The 8,373-nt window shown below is 57.2% G+C and overlaps 1 long non-coding RNA gene across 4 annotated transcripts in view; it reads left to right on the forward strand.

The window, feature by feature from the left end:
• The first annotated feature begins 3,620 nt into the window (after positions 1 to 3,620).
• LOC121042292 (uncharacterized) overlaps positions 3,621 to 8,373 on the forward strand; it is a 16,112-nt gene continuing 11,359 nt past the window's right edge. For 2 of the 4 annotated variants that reach the window (XR_005796084.1, XR_005796082.1), the window contains exons 1-3: positions 3,621 to 3,962; positions 4,315 to 4,512; positions 6,246 to 6,370. This is a non-coding gene — a long non-coding RNA (uncharacterized LOC121042292). Of the gene's footprint in view, positions 3,963 to 4,314; positions 4,599 to 6,245; positions 6,566 to 8,373 lie in introns of those variants that run through there. The other 2 variants (XR_005796085.1, XR_005796083.1) reach the window with 2 other exon arrangements.

An 8,373-nucleotide genomic window follows, 5' to 3' on the forward strand; every position in this document is an offset into this window, starting at 1 on the left:
ACTGAGGGCAAAGCCATCAGACGATGCCTCCCTGGCTCCCAGGGGCAGCTCTGAGCCCATTCATAGGATCTTTTAGACACCTGAGGTGGGGACCAAGGGACCGTGACCCCAGTGGCTTCGGGTGCAGGCCAGGTGACCTGGGACCTGCCCCTGGAGGCCGGTGGCCAAAGAGAATGTACATGCTTGAAAAAGAAATGCAGGGGTGCCTGGGTGGCTCAGTCGGTTGAGTGTCCGACTTCGGCTCAGGTCACGATCTCATAGTTCGTGAGTTGGAGCCCCGCGTCAGGCTCTGTGCTGACGGCTCAGAGCCTGGAACCTGTTTCAGATTCTGTGTCTCCCTCTCTCTGACTCTCCCCCATTCATGCTCTGTCTCAAAATAAATAAACGTTAAAAAAAAATTAAAAAAAAAAAAAGAAAAAGAAATGCAGAGACCACCAGCCCAAGGGGGTGAAGGTGGGCCAAGGAGTCAGAAGAACGAGATAGAAAGAACCCAACACGCGTTTGGAAAATCGAAATCAATCTCAAAAGACTACTCCACGTTGAAATGATGTCACTCCTGACTTTTAGTATTTTAAACTATGTCTTCCCCATTCTTGAGGTCCCTATTTAAAAACATTTTTTTTAAATGTCTATTTATTCTTGAGAGGTGGGGGGGGAGGGGCAGAGAGAGGGAGACCCAGAATCCGAAGCAGGCGCCAGGCTCCGAACTGTCAGCACAGTGCCCCACGTGGGGCTCGAACCCACGAACCGCGAGATCGTGACCTGAGCCAAAGTTGGACGCTCAGCCTACTGAGCCCCCAGGCGCCCCTCGAGATCCCTATTTTGATTCATCCTTAGAAGTTCGTAGATGCCACCTTGGCACCTGGCTCCGTGACTTTCCTCTCTACAAAACGTGTCTCCTTCTAAAAGAAAAGCCTAGATTCTTGTAGAATTTTTGAAGAAACGAGAGGCTGCTAAACGTTTCGTTTTGAACGAATTATAGATTCACAGGGAGTTGCTAACACCGTGCCTAAGGAGCGGTGTGCCCTTCCCCCAGCCCCCCACGGCCGTGACGCCTTACGTAACCGGAGCACAGCATGGAAATCGGGACGGCGACACGGGTCCTGTTAACTGGGCTCCAGACCCTATGCAGTTTTCCACCAGTCTCATACGCTTGTGTGTGTGTGTGTGTGTGTGTGTGTGTGTCTGCAGGTGGGGATTAAGTGCCGGTGCTTTAAAAATCCCTCCCTTCCTTGCGCCCTGCGGCCACCGCCTCGGTGCCGGTTTTGGTGTCCCTCCGTGTGAGACCCCAGTGCCCTGGGCACCAAGAATAAACCCTGGGGCGTCGTCTGGCTTCACAGCTTTCAGGGGCGCCTCTAGGGCCCCACGTCTAAAGTCTAACCCGGCTTCTGCTTCGGCCCCGTGTTTTCCTCCTGGACCCCCCGTCTCCGTCCCTCAGCCCGCACTCCGGCCTCCTCGCTCCCTGGTGGCGTCCTCACCGGGACTGTGCACCTGCCGCCCCTGCGTGGCCGTGCTGCGGGCGCCCTTCCTGCCTCTGTGCGTCTTGGCGGCTCGCTCCGACGCCCCCTGCTCCTGGGGGCGTCTCTCCGGTGCTTCCAGAACTCGGTTTTCTCGCCTCTCACGACGGAGCGTCTCGCATAGATGTGATTCCTCATGTAGGATCGTGTTAGGGACGTAGGCACGCAACAGAGCCCGGACTGCTGACGGTGTTTTAAACTCGCGGGGGGGCTGGGGGCGCCCGAGGGACTCAGTCGGTTGGGGACCGACTCTCGATTCCGGCCCCCGTCGCAGTCTCACAGTTCATGGGTTCGAGCCCCGCATCCGGCTCTGTGCTGACAGCACGGAGTCTGCTTGGGACTCTCTCTCCCTCCCTCTGTCTGCCCCTCTGCCTCACTTGTGCTCTCTCTACAATAAATAAACTTTAGACTTGTGGGGGCTGTTTTCCTCACGGTGAGAAATGCCAAGTGCACGTGACAGGGTCCTTGGGGACGCGGGGACTTTCTAGGCTCCTCCGCCATCACGGGGTCGTCTTGTCACCTCTTCGTCACGGGGTGGCTGCGGCATCACGTCTGCCTTCAAGCGGGAAGCAAAGAAAGTCATGTCTCTGTCCGTCCCTCTTCTCACGCGACAGCAAAAGCTTTTCCAGAACACCCTTCCATAGGCTTCTGTTTATGTTTCCCCGACCTGCACTGTGTTCCAGAAGGGAGGGCCGACGAGCAAGCATTTAGTTCTCCAGCCTCTGGGAGAAGGGAGTTGGAATTAGGTGCTCAGCGAGCCCATCCACAGCATCAGCTGCAAACAGTGTCCCCTTACTGAGAGCCACTTCCTCAAGACAGGAACGGTCCGTGAACGTTTGTCCTGAATCCCTAGCGTCTAGAGCAGTATCTGGCCCGTCGCTGACCGCTGTGCGAAATCGCACGCACGCCGGAGTGGATACGTGCACAGGACTGGGAGCCTCAGACCTGCTCCCTGTAGGTAGGTCGCTGTGCCTTCGAGTGTGAGGACGGCAGTGTGCAGGGACAGGAGAGGGGTGAACTCAGTGGGTCAAACCTAGGAATGGGGGTACCTGCCAGCCCATCACTTCCCGCTGGTCTGTAACTTTTTAGGAGAGACTGTTTTCTTTGGGATGGCGGGGGGGGGGGGACCGTTCCTATGTCATGAAGCGTTGGAGTTCCTTCTACGTCTTAATTCCCCAGATGTCCAATAGCATGACCCTCACACAGCCAGCCTTCCGAGGTGGCGTTGGGGGGCTCCGGGCTAGGTCCCCGAGGGACTCTGAGCTTCCCCCCGTCACCTTCCAGGGGCCGGCGAGGCAGGAACAATGCTGCATGGACCAGGGGGGGCTGGACCCGCGGGGCAGATCGGGTAGGCGGCTGCAGCACCCACAGGGGACCGCGGTGACCAGTCGAGCGCACCTGCCGGAGGGCGACTCGGGCCCAGACCCGGGCTTGTGGCGAGCCCTGCCGACCCCACGTTCACGGAAGAAGGGGCGTCTAGCATGGCAGGTGAGCGTGGGGGGAGGAGGGCTGGAGCCCCGCCCTGCCACTTACTCACCGGGACCGTCCCCAAGTTGCTGTCCCTTCTAAACACCCTGCCACGGGTCATCGCGAAGGTGGATGAGAAAATGCTTGGGGAACACCCGGAATATGCCGCGTGCCCAGTAGGTATGACTATGTGGAAACACGTAGAAAACTCTACCCCTTGTCCCGGAGGTAGAAGCCCGAAAGGGGTCTAGTCTGGTCCGGGCTTCGGCCGTAGATTGCCGGCACGCGGGCACGGCTCCAGGCTGCCCCTCACTGCACCGCGCACACACGACTTTGGTGCCCGTTTGCAGCCGGGACTGTCACCTGGAGGTCCCGGGCCGCCCGCGCCTCGCGCACGTGGCACGACGCACAGCGCAGAGATTGGGTGACAGCCGTCTGCGCCCCGGTGCTCCCTCCACCCGGCCTCCCCGACCGGCCTGCCCTCCCCCGCCCGTCAGCCAGCCTCTCGCCAGCCCGTGGAGTGTCCCCGAGGCCCCTGAGCTGGCGTTTTCATGGAACAGGCTTCCAGGGACAGCCACCCTCCCCCTTCCTGCACGTTCTCGGGCAAGCCAGAACCCTCCGCTCACAACAGGAAACCAATAGCTCTGTGCTATCAGAAGACATTTCCTTCACGGCACAGAGCGTCTGAGTAATGATTTTGAGCCGGCTTCACCCATTTCCGGTGGAAGGAGGCAAGTGGCCGGTCCCCGCCCCTGCACGGCCCTCTCGGAGCCCCGCCGCCCAGCAGCCTCCGGCTGGAAGACGGGCCTCTCTTCCCTTTGCCGTCCGGCCCGGCATCCTGAGTAGCAGATTCACTCGGAGGGGCTTTCCCGCGTCTACGCAGAACACCGTCACTGGCTCGTACTCTCATCTGCATGCCGTTCACAGGTGGCTTTGACGGCGAAAAGGCGGGTCGAGAAGGTCACACCTTTTTGGAAGGTCAAGTCCCAACGAGCAGATGCTGGGGGCCGGGGGAAGTCTGTGGGCCTGAGTCCCATGACGATTTGGGAAAGACGGCCGTGAGGCTGAAGGATAGAGAAGAACTTTTCTGACCACGTGGCCCACCCCGCCGTCTCAGGGCAGACGTGAGGGCCCCGGGGACAGATGCCACCAGATAATCTGAGACTCCTCAAAGGGAAGAGTCTAGTCCTCCCTAGTAATCACAGCCCATCTCTTAGTAATAAGTGTGGGAGAGTCAAGGGACATTCTTGTCCGATCGTCCCCATCTTACAAACCGGGACCGCTGGGGTCTGAAAAGGTGAATAATGAATTCGGGTTTCCTCATTTTCAGGACTCTGTCCCTCAGAAGGATGAGCATTTTGAATCCCTTTCTTCGAGCGCTGTCTTGCAAACTTCTTATGTGGATTTTGGGGCTCGTCTACAAGGCTGCAGGCGCTCCCAGCATCCGGAGGGAATTTAGACCAACCTCTTTCCTGGGGCATCGAAGGAGAGCACGGCCCTGGGCTTCTTGGAGCAGTTCCAGCTGGAGGTATTCACCCGTGTGACCTAGGACGTGCTGCTGAGCGGGGACCCCCGTCAGCGAGCTCGCCTGCTAGGAGGCCACCTTGTCAGCAGGTGGGGAAAGTGCCTGTCCTGGCCTTACAGCCGTGCTCAGGCTTCGCCGATGGGGCTCAGGCTGGAGGGACCGAGCATCGAACAGGGGAAAGGTCGGTTGAGTTGAAGAAGGCACAGTGAGGGGCGCCCGGGTGGCTCAGTCGGTTGAGCGTCCGACCTCGGCTCGGGTCACGATCTCGCGGCTCGTGGGTTCGAGCCCCGCGTCGGGCTCTGTGCTGACGGCACAGATTCTGGGCCTCCCTCTCTCTCTGCACCTCCCCTACTCACGCTCTCTCTCTCTCTCTCTCCTTCAAAAATAAATAAACATTAAAAAAAAATTAAAAAAGTGAACAAGAAGGCACGTGGAACCGTGCAGGCGTCAGGACGAGAAGCCCGTGACCAGTTCCCCGCAGCAAAAATGGGCTGTCCCGGGTCTTGTGGGCGCGGCGAGGCCCCTGGGCACAGGGGAGGGTGGGGGAGGGTGGGGGGATCCGAGGGTCAGCAGGTGTTTGGCACATTTACTTGGACTGGGCAGTCAGCTGTGCCATCTACCGTGACACGCAGTCCTCTAGGACAGAGATGACGAGGCCAGGCATCGTCACCTTTATTTTCAGCGCAGATCTGGGGCCCAGACCTCCCTGTGGGCCCCCTGGCCCACACCTGAGCCACAGGACTCTCCCGCAACTCCTGTCCCAGCCAGGACGAAACAAAGGCTGAGCAGCGTCCCTGGCCCCTTCCCCACGGCCCACACCCTCTCTTGGCCCTTGACATCCGACGGCAAGAAGAGGCAAGGCAGGACACGCGGGACAATCTCGTGAACGGGAAGAGAGCGTTTCATTTCTTCCTGAGGTGGGGGCAGCCGGCCTTAGCCACACACCCACCATTCCCGGGGTGGGGACGTCCCAGGTGGGAGGGTGGCCCCCACCCAGCCGTCCCATTCCAGATGCACCAGACTCCGTTTCTCCAGCGTGGAAGGCCCCAGAGAAAGGACGTGTCAGGACAGAGAGTTAACAATATCGAGCCACTTTGATAAATCATAAAAGTAATACACGCTCCTGGCTAAGTTTGCAAAATTAAAAATACAGAATGGCTTACGACAAAAAGTCAAATTCTTTTGTCTCCCCATGCCCTCCATCCTGGGGACCCACGCACCAATCTCCTGTCTTTTTTTTTTTTTAAGTTTTTTAATGTTTATCTACTTTTGAGAGAGAGGCAGAGCATGAGCAGGGGAGGGGCAGAGAGAGGGAGACACAGAATCCGAAGCGGGCTCCAGGCTCCGAGCTGTCAGCACAGAGCCCGACGCGGGGCTCGAACCCACGAACCGTGAGATCCTGACCTGAGCTGAAGTGGGTCGCTCAACCGACTGAGCCCCCCCGGGCGCCCTTTCTGACTTTGGTTTTGGTTCTCGTGTCCCCAGTGACTAATGACGCGGAACATCTTTTAAACGGCTTATTTGCGATTTGCATATCTCCTTTGGAGGAATGTCTATTCAGATCATTTGCTTAGTTTTTATCATGTCATTTTATTATGGAGTTCAAGAGGTGTGTACATATTGTGGGTGCCAGCCCCTGACACACGTGTCCCTCGCCGAGCAGATTGGAGACCACTTGGGGACTTCGCGGCTCGTGTTGTGGGCAGACGCCTTGTTTGATTTTCTGGCTCCCACAGGCTGCCTCCACGTTCACTTTAAGCCCGGACTCAACCAGAGCCCCCTGCACTCGTCTTTCCCGGCCACACGGAAAAAGCCACCTGGAGCGGGACAGAACGGAGCCGGCGTGAAAAGAGAGGCCAAGGTGAGTCGTGGCAAACTGGTCAGGACTGACCTGTGTTACGCTCTGGTTTCCAGCCAGACCTACAGTGGAGTGGCGTCTGGACTTTTCAGACGCGCAACTCACGAAACAAAGCAAAGCAAAACAAAACAAAACTCCTCGTATGTTTCTTGAGTCGAGCTTTATCTCTGACAACCAAAAGTCCTCGGCAGCGTGCAAGACGTGAGCCATGTCTGTTCTACGAAGCGCTACTTTTGTTTCAAAACTCAAGGCTCCCTATTAGAAGGCAACGTATTCTTACGCTTTCTCTCCTTTGAGCTGTTGGTATAGCGTGTTGATAGGTTTCCAAATATCGAACCACATTTTTATTCCAATGATGGGGCCCACTCGGTCACGAAGAAAACATTTTTGCTGCCTTGTAGAAAAGATTTTGGGCCAACATTTGTAAGTACAGGCTCAACGGGGAGGGGTCCGAAACCACTGGGTTGTGATACACGTCCAGGCAGCTGACGAAGTTTGCTTGGCCCGTCGGTGTTTCAGAACTGGGAGGTCAAACATACAATTCAGCTTTTCTCCTTTTTTTTTTTTTTTAAATGTTTATTCATTTATTTTCAAGGAAGGGGAGGGACCGAGAGAGAGGGAGAAAGGGAGGGAGACAAGGAGAGAGAGAAGAAGAAAGAGAATACCAAGCAGGCCCTGCACTGTCAGCGTAGAGTCCAATGTGGGGGCTCAAACCCACGAACCGTGAGATCAAGACCCGAGCCAAGGTCAAGATCGGACACTAAACCTACTGAGGCCCCAGGCGCCCTCCCTTGAGCTTTTCTTGAAAAGTCTGTCGTTTCAGTGGGGCTGAGTGTCCGCGTGGCAGACGGTCTGGGGTGGATGGCCGTCACCTCTGCACCGGCCGCGCCCGAGGCCCCCCTTGGGACCGGCACCCACAAATGTGCACTCCCGTCGTCTTGGTTGGTCAGCGTCACACGTTTTAGTCACTGTCCGGCCTGTGAGGTCATTCGAGGCTGTGATGCCTCCAGTTGTCCCTTCTGGTGCCTTGTGTTCAGGTGACCGTGGCTCCCGCACGGAATGGCGCTCTCTCTGGAAGGCTGCAGGAATTACCTGTGCAAGTCCCGGGCCTTGGTGCTTGTTTGCAGTGGCTCTTCCATTTTTTTCCCCAAACTTGCTTCCCTTCCCGGCTCATCTGAGCCTGTGGGCCTCCCGTCCCAGCTGCAGTCTGAGAAAGAATGGCTCCAGCGTCCCCCGGCCTTCCTGGGGCCCGAGGACACTGCGTGGGGAGAGGACACATCAGAGAGCGCGTGGGCGCCTTGCCTTTGATCTGAAATAGTTTCCCGGACCGCTGCCGGGCTCACTTCCCAAGCGGGGGTGTGCATCTGTTTTCTGGGAGGTAGAGACCCATCTCTGACCTCCAGCCCCTCCCCCAATTCAGTGCAGGGCCCTGGACGCTGATCTGACGGCCCTCCGACGTCCTCTCCTTTCCACTGGATGCCCAGGCAGCGAGGGCTTTCTCTATGCACTTGCGCCGGCTGTGCAGTGACCCACGGGGGTCAACGTCACTCCAGAGTCTCAGGCTTCTTCCCACCTCACTCGGCTTCCTCTCTCTCTCTCACCGGCCTGGAGGGCGGAGGAGCGGAGCCGGGATTCCGGTCACCCCGCTCTGGCATCTTCTGTCGTTACAATTTGTCGTCATTTTTGGAAGTTTGTGGAGGCAGGCAGGAAAGCAATAAATGACCATAAATGCTTTTCAGGGTGGGGATGCTGCCCCCGTTGGTCAGGAACCAGGGAAGGAAGGTGAGTGTGTTGCATGATCTGCGACACAACTTCTGGGTACCCTACAACTAACTCTGTATTTAGATAAATACTCAGCCCTCTAGACAAAGGACTTTGTGAAAACTGATTCCGCTGTGTAGATTTTACTCCTTGTTGAGAAAGGACGTGTGAGTGTCTGAGGGTGGAACAGAGACGACGGAACCTCGGATGTTCACGAGACCGAATCAGACCTCGGAACCTCGGGT

The sequence above is a fragment of the Herpailurus yagouaroundi genome, unplaced genomic scaffold, assembly GCF_014898765.1.
Source record: "Herpailurus yagouaroundi ecotype Mexico unplaced genomic scaffold, PumYag 185, whole genome shotgun sequence".
In the NCBI taxonomy this organism is placed as follows: domain Eukaryota; kingdom Metazoa; phylum Chordata; class Mammalia; order Carnivora; family Felidae; genus Herpailurus; species Herpailurus yagouaroundi.